Below are 13581 nucleotides of genomic sequence, written 5' to 3' on the forward strand. Positions count from 1 at the left end.
GCCCAGACTTGGGGCCAATTTGGCCCAAAGTCTTGAAAAGACAAGTCGGGAAGAAAGATATGGGACAGAGGGAGAAAGCGAAGGGAGCAGGAGAAAGGGAAGGAAGAATAAAAAGTAGTGTTGGGCTGCTGGAGTGAGATGGAGGAATTGCAGGAAAAGAGGGAGGAAGCAGGAGAGTGATAGAAAAGGAAAGACGAGACATGCAGCCAGACGAGGGTTTAGTGAGAGAGGATGGGACAGAGAACAGGATGAGAAGGAAATAAGGCATGGCAAGGACAGGCAAAGCAAGGCTAGGCTGCAGGACATTTTTTTGCTTTATATTTTCTAGCACATTCGTCCTCGGACTACGAGGAAAGCCATAAGACCGTATGGATTAGGCCCAAGCAAATACACCGGCTACTTGAGACACTTAGACTAAGCCTAAACTACGCAGATTACGCCATAAGGATGGTTTTTATACTGTGCTTCCACAATCTGCTGGCAGTACAAAAACATAAGCTGCAGATCTCTTAGGCTGAGTCATGGTGCTTTGTTGCAGGGACCATGCATATCATGGGAATATTTCACCATTTCTGCTCTGGTTTTCAGAGTATGACACCAAAACACCCACCTGATGATATCCTTTCAAGAGCAGAGGCAGCAACTTGCAGAATTCCGCTTCTTTGGGGAAGTGAGAAATTGCTGAGCTGCCACCAAGTCCTGCAGTGTCCCTGTCACCTGCAGAGTCACCACATACTAGCCACGGTAGCAGGCATTGTGACAAAGGTTCTATGTCAGCTGGGTGTGGCAGCCAGGCGCCCCCTAGGGGATGGGGAGCCTGCCAGCCCCGGGCCTGTCACTGCCTGCTGTCCCTGCTGTCACCAGCCAGGCCTCTGAAAATTGGTCAAACCATGCCCAGACTTGGGGCCAATTTGGCCCAAAGTCTTGAAAAGACAAGTCGGGAAGAAAGATATGGGACAGAGGGAGAAAGCGAAGGGAGCAGGAGAAAGGGAAGGAAGAATAAAAAGTAGTGTTGGGCTGCAGGAGTGAGATGGAGGAATTGCAGGAAAAGAGGGAGGAAGTAGGAGAGTGATAGAAAAGGAAAGACGAGACATGCAGCCAGACGAGGGTTTAGTGAGAGAGGATGGGACAGAGAACAGGATGAGAAGGAAATAAGGCATGGCAAGGACAGGCAAGGACAGGCAAAGCAAGGCTAGGCTGCAGGACATTTTTTTGCTATATATTTTCTAGCACATTCGTCCTCGGACTACGAGGAAAGCCATAAGACCGTATGGATTAGGCCCAAGCAAATACACCGGCTACTTGAGACACTTAGACTAAGCCTAAAATACGAAGATTACTCCATAAGGATTGTTTCTATACTGTGCTTCCACAATCTGCTGGCAGTACAAAAATATAAGCTGCAGATCTCTTAGGCTGAGTCATGGTGCTTTGTTGCAGGGCCCATGCATACCATGGGAATATTTCACCATTTCTGCTCTGGTTTTCAGAGTATGACACCAAAACACCCACCTGATGATATCCTTTCAAGAGCAAAGGCAGCAATTTGCAGAATTCCGCTTCTTTGGGGAAATGAGAAATTGCTGAGCTGACACCAAGTCCTGCAGTGTCCCTGTCACCTGCAGAGTCACCACATACTCGCCACGGTAGCGGGCATTGTGACAAAGGGTCTATGTCAGCTGGGTGTGGCAGCCAGGTGCCCCCTAGGGGATGGGGAGCCTGTCAGCCCCGGGCCTGTCACTGCCTGCTGTCCCTGCTGTCACCAGCCAGGCCTCTGAAAATTCGTCAAACCATGCCCAGACTTGGGGCCAATTTGGCCCAAAGTCTTGAAAAGACAAGTCGGGAAGAAAGATATGGGACAAAGGGAGAAAGCGAAGGGAGCAGGAGAAAGGGAAGGAAGAATAAAAAGTAGTGTTGGGCTGCAGGAGTGAGAGGGAGGAATTGCAGGAAAAGAGGGAGGAAGTAGGAGAGTGATAGAGAAGGAAAGACGAGACATGCAGCCAGACGAGGGGTTAGTGAGAGAGGATGGGACAGAGAACAGGATGAGAAGGAAATAAGGCATGGCAAGGACAGGCAAGGACAGGCAAAGCAAGGCTAGGCTGCAGGACATTTTTTTGCTTTATATTTTCTAGCACATTCGTCCTCGGACTACGAGGAAAGCCATAAGACCGTATGGATTAGGCCCAAGCAAATACACCGGCTACTTGAGACACTTAGACTAAGCCTAAAATACGCAGATCTCTCCATAAGGATGGTTTTTATACTGTGCTTCCACAATCTGCTGGCAGTACAAAAACATAAGCTGCAGATCTCTTAGGCTGAGTCATGGTGCTTTGTTGCAGGGACCATGCATATCATGGGAATATTTCACCATTTCTGCTCTGGTTTTCAGAGTATGACACCAAAACACCCACCTGATGATATCCTTTCAGGACCAGAGGCAGCAACTTGCAGAATTCCGCTTCTTTGGGGAAATGAGAAATTGCTGAGCTGCCACCAAGTCCTGCAGTGTCCCTGTCACCTGCAGAGTCACCACATACTCGCCACGGTAGCGGGCATAGTGACAAAGGTTCTATGTCAGCTGGGTGTGGCAGCCAGGCGCCCCCTAGGGGATGGGGAGCCTGCCAGCCCCGGGCCTGTCACTGCCTGCTGTCCCTGCTGTCACCAGCCAGGCCTCTGAAAATTAGTCAAGCCATGCCCAGACTTGGGGCCAATTTGGCCCAAAGTCTTGAAAAGACAAGTCGGGAAGAAAGATATGGGACAGAGGGAGAAAGCGAAGGGAGCAGGAGAAAGGGAAGGAAGAATAAAAAGTAGTGTTGGGCTGCTGGAGTGAGATGGAGGAATTGCAGGAAAAGAGGGAGGAAGCAGGAGAGTGATAGAAAAGGAAAGACGAGACATGCAGCCAGACGAGGGTTTAGTGAGAGAGGATGGGACAGAGAACAGGATGAGAAGGAAATAAGGCATGGCAAGGACAGGCAAAGCAAGGCTAGGCTGCAGGACATTTTTTTGCTTTATATTTTCTAGCACATTCGTCCTCGGACTACGAGGAAAGCCATAAGACCGTATGGATTAGGCCCAAGCAAATACACCGGCTACTTGAGACACTTAGACTAAGCCTAAACTACGCAGATTACGCCATAAGGATGGTTTTTATACTGTGCTTCCACAATCTGCTGGCAGTACAAAAACATAAGCTGCAGATCTCTTAGGCTGAGTCATGGTGCTTTGTTGCAGGGACCATGCATATCATGGGAATATTTCACCATTTCTGCTCTGGTTTTCAGAGTATGACACCAAAACACCCACCTGATGATATCCTTTCAAGAGCAGAGGCAGCAACTTGCAGAATTCCGCTTCTTTGGGGAAGTGAGAAATTGCTGAGCTGCCACCAAGTCCTGCAGTGTCCCTGTCACCTGCAGAGTCACCACATACTAGCCACGGTAGCAGGCATTGTGACAAAGGTTCTATGTCAGCTGGGTGTGGCAGCCAGGCGCCCCCTAGGGGATGGGGAGCCTGCCAGCCCCGGGCCTGTCACTGCCTGCTGTCCCTGCTGTCACCAGCCAGGCCTCTGAAAATTGGTCAAACCATGCCCAGACTTGGGGCCAATTTGGCCCAAAGTCTTGAAAAGACAAGTCGGGAAGAAAGATATGGGACAGAGGGAGAAAGCGAAGGGAGCAGGAGAAAGGGAAGGAAGAATAAAAAGTAGTGTTGGGCTGCAGGAGTGAGATGGAGGAATTGCAGGAAAAGAGGGAGGAAGTAGGAGAGTGATAGAAAAGGAAAGACGAGACATGCAGCCAGACGAGGGTTTAGTGAGAGAGGATGGGACAGAGAACAGGATGAGAAGGAAATAAGGCATGGCAAGGACAGGCAAGGACAGGCAAAGCAAGGCTAGGCTGCAGGACATTTTTTTGCTTTATATTTTCTAGCACATTCGTCCTCGGACTACGAGGAAAGCCATAAGACCGTATGGATTAGGCCCAAGCAAATACACCGGCTACTTGAGACACTTAGACTAAGCCTAAAATACGCAGATCTCTCCATAAGGATGGTTTTTATACTGTGCTTCCACAATCTGCTGGCAGTACAAAAACATAAGCTGCAGATCTCTTAGGCTGAGTCATGGTGCTTTGTTGCAGGGACCATGCATATCATGGGAATATTTCACCATTTCTGCTCTGGTTTTCAGAGTATGACACCAAAACACCCACCTGATGATATCCTTTCAGGACCAGAGGCAGCAACTTGCAGAATTCCGCTTCTTTGGGGAAATGAGAAATTGCTGAGCTGCCACCAAGTCCTGCAGTGTCCCTGTCACCTGCAGAGTCACCACATACTCGCCACGGTAGCGGGCATAGTGACAAAGGTTCTATGTCAGCTGGGTGTGGCAGCCAGGCGCCCCCTAGGGGATGGGGAGCCTGCCAGCCCCGGGCCTGTCACTGCCTGCTGTCCCTGCTGTCACCAGCCAGGCCTCTGAAAATTAGTCAAGCCATGCCCAGACTTGGGGCCAATTTGGCCCAAAGTCTTGAAAAGACAAGTCGGGAAGAAAGATATGGGACAGAGGGAGAAAGCGAAGGGAGCAGGAGAAAGGGAAGGAAGAATAAAAAGTAGTGTTGGGCTGCAGGAGTGAGATGGAGGAATTGCCATTAAAGAGGCAGGAAGCAGGAGAGTGAGAGAAAAGGAAAGAAGAGACATGCAGCCAGAAGAGGGGTTAGTGAGAGAGGATGGGACAGAGAACAGGATGAGAAGGAAATAAGGCAAGGCAAGGACAGGCAAGGACAGGCAAAGCAAGGCTAGGCTGCAGGACAGTTTTTTGCTTTATATTTTCTAGCACATTCGTCCTCGGACTTCGAGGAAAGCCATAAGACCGTATGGATTAGGCCCAAGCAAATACCTCGGCTACTTCAGACACTTAGACTAAGCCTAAAATACGCAGATTACTCCATAAGGATTGTTTTTATACTGTGCTTCCACAATCTGCTGGCAGTACAAAAACATAAGCTGCAGATCTCTTAGGCTGAGTCATGGTGCTTTGTTGCAGGGACCATGCATATCATGGGAATATTTCACCATTTCTGCTCTGGTTTTCAGAGTATGACACCAAAACACCCACCTGATGATATCCTTTCAAGAGCAGAGGCAGCAACTTGCAGAATTCCGCTTCTTTGGGGAAGTGAGAAATTGCTGAGCTGCCACCAAGTCCTGCAGTGTCCCTGTCACCTGCAGAGTCACCACATACTCGCCACGGTAGCGGGCATTGTGACAAAGGTTCTATGTCAGCTGGGTGTGGCAGCCAGGCGCCCCCTAGGGGATGGGGAGCCTGTCAGCCCCGGGCCTGTCACTGCCTGCTGTCCCTGCTGTCACCAGCCAGGCCTCTGAAAATTCGTCAAACCATGCCCAGACTTGGGGCCAATTTGGCCCAAAGTCTTGAAAAGACAAGTCGGGAAGAAAGATATGGGACAGAGGGAGAAAGCGAAGGGAGCAGGAGAAAGGGAAGGAAGAATAAAAAGTAGTGTTGGGCTGCAGGAGTGAGATGGAGGAATTGCAGGAAAAGAGGGAGGAAGTAGGAGAGTGATAGAAAAGGAAAGACGAGACATGCAGCCAGACGAGGGGTTAGTGAGAGAGGATGGGACAGAGAACAGGATGAGAAGGAAATAAGGCAAGGCAAGGACAGGCAAGGACAGGCAAAGCAAGGGTAGGCTGCAGGACATTTTTTTGCTTTATATTTTCTAGCACATTCGTCCTCGGACTACGAGGAAAGCCATAAGACCATATGGATTAGGCCCAAGCAAATACACCGGCTACTTGAGACACTTAGACTAAGCCTAAAATACGCAGATTACTCCATAAGGATGGTTTTTATACTGTGCTTCCACAATCTGCTGGCAGTACAAAAAAATAAGCTGCAGATCTCTTAGGCTGAGTCATGGTGCTTTGTTGCAGGGCCCATGCATACCATGGGAATATTTCACCATTTCTGCTCTGGTTTTCAGAGTATGACACCAAAACACCCACCTGATGATATCCTTTCAAGAGCAAAGGCAGCAATTTGCAGAATTCCGCCTCTTTGGGGAAATGAGAAATTGCTGAGCTGACACCAAGTCCTGCAGTGTCCCTGTCACCTGCAGAGTCACCACATACTCGCCACAGTAGCGGGCATTGTGACAAAGGTTCTATGTCAGCTGGGTGTGGCAGCCAGGCGCCCCCTAGGGGATGGGGAGCCTGCCAGCCCCGGGCCTGTCACTGCCTGCTGTCCCTGCTGTCACCAGCCAGGCCTCTGAAAATTGGTCAAGCCATGCCCAGACTTGGGGCCAATTTGGCCCAAAGTCTTGAAAAGACAAGTCGGGAAGAAAGATATGGGACAGAGGGAGAAAGCGAAGGGAGCAGGAGAAAGGGAAGGAAGAATAAAAAGTAGTGTTGGGCTGCAGGAGTGAGATGGAGGAATTGCCATTAAAGAGGCAGGAAGCAGGAGAGTGAGAGAAAAGGAAAGAAGAGACATGCAGCCAGACGAGGGGTTAGTGAGAGAGGATGGGACAGAGAACAGGATGAGAAGGAAATAAGGCAAGGCAAGGACAGGCAAGGACAGGCAAAGCAAGGCTAGGCTGCAGGACAGTTTTTTGCTTTATATTTTCTAGCACATTCGTCCTCGGACTACGAGGAAAGCCATAAGACCGTATGGATTAGGCCCAAGCAAATACACCGGCTACTTCAGACACTTAGACTAAGCCTAAAATACGCAGATTACTCCATAAGGATTGTTTTTATACTGTGCTTCCACAATCTGCTGGCAGTACAAAAACATAAGCTGCAGACTCTTAGGCTGAGTCATGGTGCTTTGTTGCAGGGACCATGCATATCATGGGAATATTTCACCATTTCTGCTCTGGTTTTCAGAGTATGACACCAAAAGACCCACCTGATGATATCCTTTCAAGAGCAGAGGCAGAAACTTGCAGAATTCCGCTTCTTTGGGGAAGTGAGAAATTGCTGAGCTGCCACCAAGTCCTGCAGTGTCCCTGTCACCTGCAGAGTCACCACATACTCGCCACGGTAGCGGGCATTGTGACAAAGGTTCTATGTCAGCTGGGTGTGGCATCTAGGCGCCCCCTAGGGGATGGGGAGCCTGCCAGCCCCGGGCCTGTCACTGCCTGCTGTCCCTGCTGTCACCAGCCAGGCCTCTGAAAATTGGTCAAACCATGCCCAGACTTGGGGCCAATTTGGCCCAAAGTCTTGAAAAGACAAGTCGGGAAGAAAGATATGGGACAGAGGGAGAAAGCGAAGGGAGCAGGAGAAAGGGAAGGAAGAATAAAAAGTAGTGTTGGGCTGCAGGAGTGAGATGGAGGAATTGCAGGAAAAGAGGGAGGAAGTAGGAGAGTGATAGAAAAGGAAAGACGAGACATGCAGCCAGAAGAGGGGTTAGTGAGAGAGGATGGGACAGAGAACAGGATGAGAAGGAAATAAGGCATGGCAAGGACAGGCAAGGACAGGCAAAGCAAGGCTAGGCTGCAGGACATTTTTTTGCTTTATATTTTCTAGCACATTCGTCCTCGGACTACGAGGAAAGCCATAAGACCGTATGGATTAGGCCCAAGCAAATACACCGGCTACTTGAGACACTTAGACTAAGCCTAAAATACGAAGATTACTCCATAAGGATTGTTTCTATACTGTGCTTCCACAATCTGCTGGCAGTACAAAAATATAAGCTGCAGATCTCCTTAGGCTGAGTCATGGTGCTTTGTTGCAGGGCCCATGCATACCATGGGAATATTTCACCATTTCTGCTCTGGTTTTCAGAGTATGACACCAAAACACCCACCTGATGATATCCTTTCAAGAGCAAAGGCAGCAATTTGCAGAATTCCGCTTCTTTGGGGAAATGAGAAATTGCTGAGCTGACACCAAGTCCTGCAGTGTCCCTGTCACCTGCAGAGTCACCACATACTCGCCACGGTAGCGGGCATTGTGACAAAGGTTCTATGTCAGCTGGGTGTGGCAGCCAGGCGCCCCCTAGGGGATGGGGAGCCTGCCAGCCCCGGGCCTGTCACTGCCTGCTGTCCCTGCTGTCACCAGCCAGGCCTCTGAAAATTGGTCAAACCATGCCCAGACTTGGGGCCAATTTGGCCCAAAGTCTTGAAAAGACAAGTCGGGAAGAAAGATATAGGACAGAGGGAGAAAGCGAAGGGAGCAGGAGAAAGGGAAGGAAGAATAAAAAGTAGTGTTGGGCTGCAGGAGTGAGATGGAGGAATTGCAGGAAAAGAGGGAGGAAGTAGGAGAGTGATAGAAAAGGAAAGACGAGACATGCAGCCAGACGAGGGGTTAGTGAGAGAGGATGGGACAGAGAACAGGATGAGAAGGAAATAAGGCATGGCAAGGACAGGCAAGGACAGGCAAAGCAAGGCTAGGCTGCAGGACATTTTTTTGCTATATATTTTCTAGCACATTCGTCCTCGGACTACGAGGAAAGCCATAAGACCGTATGGATTAGGCCCAAGCAAATACACCGGCTACTTGAGACACTTAGACTAAGCCTAAAATACGCAGATTACTCCATAAGGATTGTTTTTATACTGTGCTTCCACAATCTGCTGGCAGTACAAAAACATAAGCTGCAGATCTCTTAGGCTGAGTCATGGTGCTTTGTTGCAGGGACCATGCATATCATGGGAATATTTCACCATTTCTGCTCTGGTTTTCAGAGTATGACATCAAAACACTCACCTTATGATATCCTTTCAAGAGCAAAGGCAGCAACTTGCAGAATTCCGCTTCTTTGGGGAAGTGAGAAATTGCTGAGCTGCCACCAAGTCCTGCAGTGTCCCTGTCACCTGCAGAGTCACCACATAGTGGCCACGGTAGCGGGCATTGTGACAAAGGTTCTATGTCAGCTGGGTGTGGCATCTAGGCGCCCCCTAGGGGATGGGGAGCCTGTCAGCCCCGGGCCTGTCACTGCCTGCTGTCCCTGCTGTCACCAGCCAGGCCTCTGAAAATTGGTCAAACCATGCCCAGACTTGGGGCCAATTTGGCCCAAAGTCTTGAAAAGACAAGTCGGGAAGAAAGATATGGGACAAAGGGAGAAAGCGAAGGGAGCAGGAGAAAGGGAAGGAAGAATAAAAAGTAGTGTTGGGCTGCAGGAGTGAGATGGAGGAATTGCAGGAAAAGAGGGAGGAAGTAGGAGAGTGATAGAAAAGGAAAGACGAGACATGCAGCCAGACGAGGGGTTAGTGAGAGAGGATGGGACAGAGAACAGGATGAGAAGGAAATAAGGCATGGCAAGGACAGGCAAGGACAGGCAAAGCAAGGCTAGGCTGCAGGACATTTTTTTGCTATATATTTTCTAGCACATTCGTCCTCGGACTACGAGGAAAGCCATAAGACCGTATGGATTAGGCCCAAGCAAATACACCGGCTACTTGAGACACTTAGACTAAGCCTAAAATACGCAGATCTCTCCATAAGGATGGTTTTTATACTGTGCTTCCACAATCTGCTGGCAGTACAAAAACATAAGCTGCAGATCTCTTAGGCTGAGTCATGGTGCTTTGTTGCAGGGACCATGCATATCATGGGAATATTTCACCATTTCTGCTCTGGTTTTCAGAGTATGACACCAAAACACCCACCTGATGATATCCTTTCAGGACCAGAGGCAGCAACTTGCAGAATTCCGCTTCTTTGGGGAAATGAGAAATTGCTGAGCTGCCACCAAGTCCTGCAGTGTCCCTGTCACCTGCAGAGTCACCACATACTCGCCACGGTAGCGGGCATTGTGACAAAGGTTCTATGTCAGCTGGGTGTGGCAGCCAGGCGCCCCCTAGGGGATGGGGAGCCTGCCAGCCCCGGGCCTGTCACTGCCTGCTGTCCCTGCTGTCACCAGCCAGGCCTCTGAAAATTGGTCAAACCATGCCCAGACTTGGGGCCAATTTGGCCCAAAGTCTTGAAAAGACAAGTCGGGAAGAAAGATATAGGACAGAGGGAGAAAGCGAAGGGAGCAGGAGAAAGGGAAGGAAGAATAAAAAGTAGTGTTGGGCTGCAGGAGTGAGATGGAGGAATTGCAGGAAAAGAGGGAGGAAGTAGGAGAGTGATAGAAAAGGAAAGACGAGACATGCAGCCAGACGAGGGGTTAGTGAGAGAGGATGGGACAGAGAACAGGATGAGAAGGAAATAAGGCATGGCAAGGACAGGCAAGGACAGGCAAAGCAAGGCTAGGCTGCAGGACATTTTTTTGCTATATATTTTCTAGCACATTCGTCCTCGGACTACGAGGAAAGCCATAAGACCGTATGGATTAGGCCCAAGCAAATACACCGGCTACTTCAGACACTTAGACTAAGCCTAAAATACGCAGATTACTCCATAAGGATTGTTTTTATACTGTGCTTCCACAATCTGCTGGCAGTACAAAAACATAAGCTGCAGATCTCTTAGGCTGAGTCATGGTGCTTTGTTGCAGGGACCATGCATATCATGGGAATATTTCACCATTTCTGCTCTGGTTTTCAGAGTATGACATCAAAACACTCACCTTATGATATCCTTTCAAGAGCAAAGGCAGCAACTTGCAGAATTCCGCTTCTTTGGGGAAGTGAGAAATTGCTGAGCTGCCACCAAGTCCTGCAGTGTCCCTGTCACCTGCAGAGTCACCACATAGTGGCCACGGTAGCGGGCATTGTGACAAAGGTTCTATGTCAGCTGGGTGTGGCATCTAGGCGCCCCCTAGGGGATGGGGAGCCTGTCAGCCCCGGGCCTGTCACTGCCTGCTGTCCCTGCTGTCACCAGCCAGGCCTCTGAAAATTGGTCAAACCATGCCCAGACTTGGGGCCAATTTGGCCCAAAGTCTTGAAAAGACAAGTCGGGAAGAAAGATATGGGACAAAGGGAGAAAGCGAAGGGAGCAGGAGAAAGGGAAGGAAGAATAAAAAGTAGTGTTGGGCTGCAGGAGTGAGATGGAGGAATTGCAGGAAAAGAGGGAGGAAGTAGGAGAGTGATAGAAAAGGAAAGACGAGACATGCAGCCAGACGAGGGGTTAGTGAGAGAGGATGGGACAGAGAACAGGATGAGAAGGAAATAAGGCATGGCAAGGACAGGCAAGGACAGGCAAAGCAAGGCTAGGCTGCAGGACATTTTTTTGCTATATATTTTCTAGCACATTCGTCCTCGGACTACGAGGAAAGCCATAAGACCGTATGGATTAGGCCCAAGCAAATACACCGGCTACTTGAGACACTTAGACTAAGCCTAAAATACGCAGATCTCTCCATAAGGATGGTTTTTATACTGTGCTTCCACAATCTGCTGGCAGTACAAAAACATAAGCTGCAGATCTCTTAGGCTGAGTCATGGTGCTTTGTTGCAGGGACCATGCATATCATGGGAATATTTCACCATTTCTGCTCTGGTTTTCAGAGTATGACACCAAAACACCCACCTGATGATATCCTTTCAGGACCAGAGGCAGCAACTTGCAGAATTCCGCTTCTTTGGGGAAATGAGAAATTGCTGAGCTGCCACCAAGTCCTGCAGTGTCCCTGTCACCTGCAGAGTCACCACATACTCGCCACGGTAGCGGACATAGTGACAAAGGTTCTATGTCAGCTGGGTGTGGCAGCCAGGCGCCCCCTAGGGGATGGGGAGCCTGCCAGCCCCGGGCCTGTCACTGCCTGCTGTCCCTGCTGTCACCAGCCAGGCCTCTGAAAATTAGTCAAGCCATGGCCAGACTTGGGGCCAATTTGGCCCAAAGTCTTGAAAAGACAAGTCGGGAAGAAAGATATGGGACAGAGGGAGAAAGCGAAGGGAGCAGGAGAAAGGGAAGGAAGAATAAAAAGTAGTGTTGGGCTGCAGGAGTGAGATGGAGGAATTGCCATTAAAGAGGCAGGAAGCAGGAGAGTGAGAGAAAAGGAAAGAAGAGACATGCAGCCAGAAGAGGGGTTAGTGAGAGAGGATGGGACAGAGAACAGGATGAGAAGGAAATAAGGCAAGGCAAGGACAGGCAAGGACAGGCAAAGCAAGGCTAGGCTGCAGGACAGTTTTTTGCTTTATATTTTCTAGCACATTCGTCCTCGGACTACGAGGAAAGCCATAAGACCGTATGGATTAGGCCCAAGTAAATACCTCGGCTACTTCAGACACTTAGACTAAGCCTAAAATACGCAGATTACTCCATAAGGATTGTTTTTATACTGTGCTTCCACAATCTGCTGGCAGTACAAAAACATAAGCTGCAGATCTCTTAGGCTGAGTCATGGTGCTTTGTTGCAGGGACCATGCATATCATGGGAATATTTCACCATTTCTGCTCTGGTTTTCAGAGTATGACACCAAAACACCCACCTGATGATATCCTTTCAAGAGCAGAGGCAGCAACTTGCAGAATTCCGCTTCTTTGGGGAAGTGAGAAATTGCTGAGCTGCCACCAAGTCCTGCAGTGTCCCTGTCACCTGCAGAGTCACCACATACTCGCCACGGTAGCGGGCATTGTGACAAAGGTTCTATGTCAGCTGGGTGTGGCAGCCAGGCGCCCCCTAGGGGATGGGGAGCCTGTCAGCCCCGGGCCTGTCACTGCCTGCTGTCCCTGCTGTCACCAGCCAGGCCTCTGAAAATTCGTCAAACCATGCCCAGACTTGGGGCCAATTTGGCCCAAAGTCTTGAAAAGACAAGTCGGGAAGAAAGATATGGGACAGAGGGAGAAAGCGAAGGGAGCAGGAGAAAGGGAAGGAAGAATAAAAAGTAGTGTTGGGCTGCAGGAGTGAGATGGAGGAATTGCAGGAAAAGAGGGAGGAAGTAGGAGAGTGATAGAAAAGGAAAGACGAGACATGCAGCCAGACGAGGGGTTAGTGAGAGAGGATGGGACAGAGAACAGGATGAGAAGGAAATAAGGCAAGGCAAGGACAGGCAAGGACAGGCAAAGCAAGGCTAGGCTGCAGGACATTTTTTTGCTTTATATTTTCTAGCACATTCGTCCTCGGACTACGAGGAAAGCCATAAGACCGTATGGATTAGGCCCAAGCAAATACACCGGCTACTTGAGACACTTAGACTAAGCCTAAAATACGCAGATTACTCCATAAGGATGGTTTTTATACTGTGCTTCCACAATCTGCTGGCAGTACAAAAAAATAAGCTGCAGATCTCTTAGGCTGAGTCATGGTGCTTTGTTGCAGGGACCATGCATATCATGGGAATATTTCACCATTTCTGCTCTGGTTTTCAGAGTATGACACCAAAACACCCACCTGATGATATCCTTTCAAGAGCAGAGGCAGCAACTTGCAGAATTCCGCTTCTTTGGGGAAGTGAGAAATTGCTGAGCTGCCACCAAGTCCTGCAGTGTCCCTGTCACCTGCAGAGTCACCACATACTCGCCACGGTAGCGGGCATCGTGACAAAGGTTCTATGTCAGCTGGGTGTGGCAGCCAGGCGCCCCCTAGGGGATGGGGAGCCTGTCAGCCCCGGGCCTGTCACTGCCTGCTGTCCCTGCTGTCACCAGCCAGGCCTCTGAAAATTCGTCAAACCATGCCCAGACTTGGGGCCAATTTGGCCCAAAGTCTTGAAAAGACAAGTCGGGAAGAAAGATATGGGACAGAGG

Source organism: Columba livia, unplaced genomic scaffold (genome assembly GCF_036013475.1).
Source record: "Columba livia isolate bColLiv1 breed racing homer unplaced genomic scaffold, bColLiv1.pat.W.v2 Scaffold_106, whole genome shotgun sequence".
Classification (NCBI taxonomy): Eukaryota; Metazoa; Chordata; class Aves; order Columbiformes; family Columbidae; genus Columba; species Columba livia.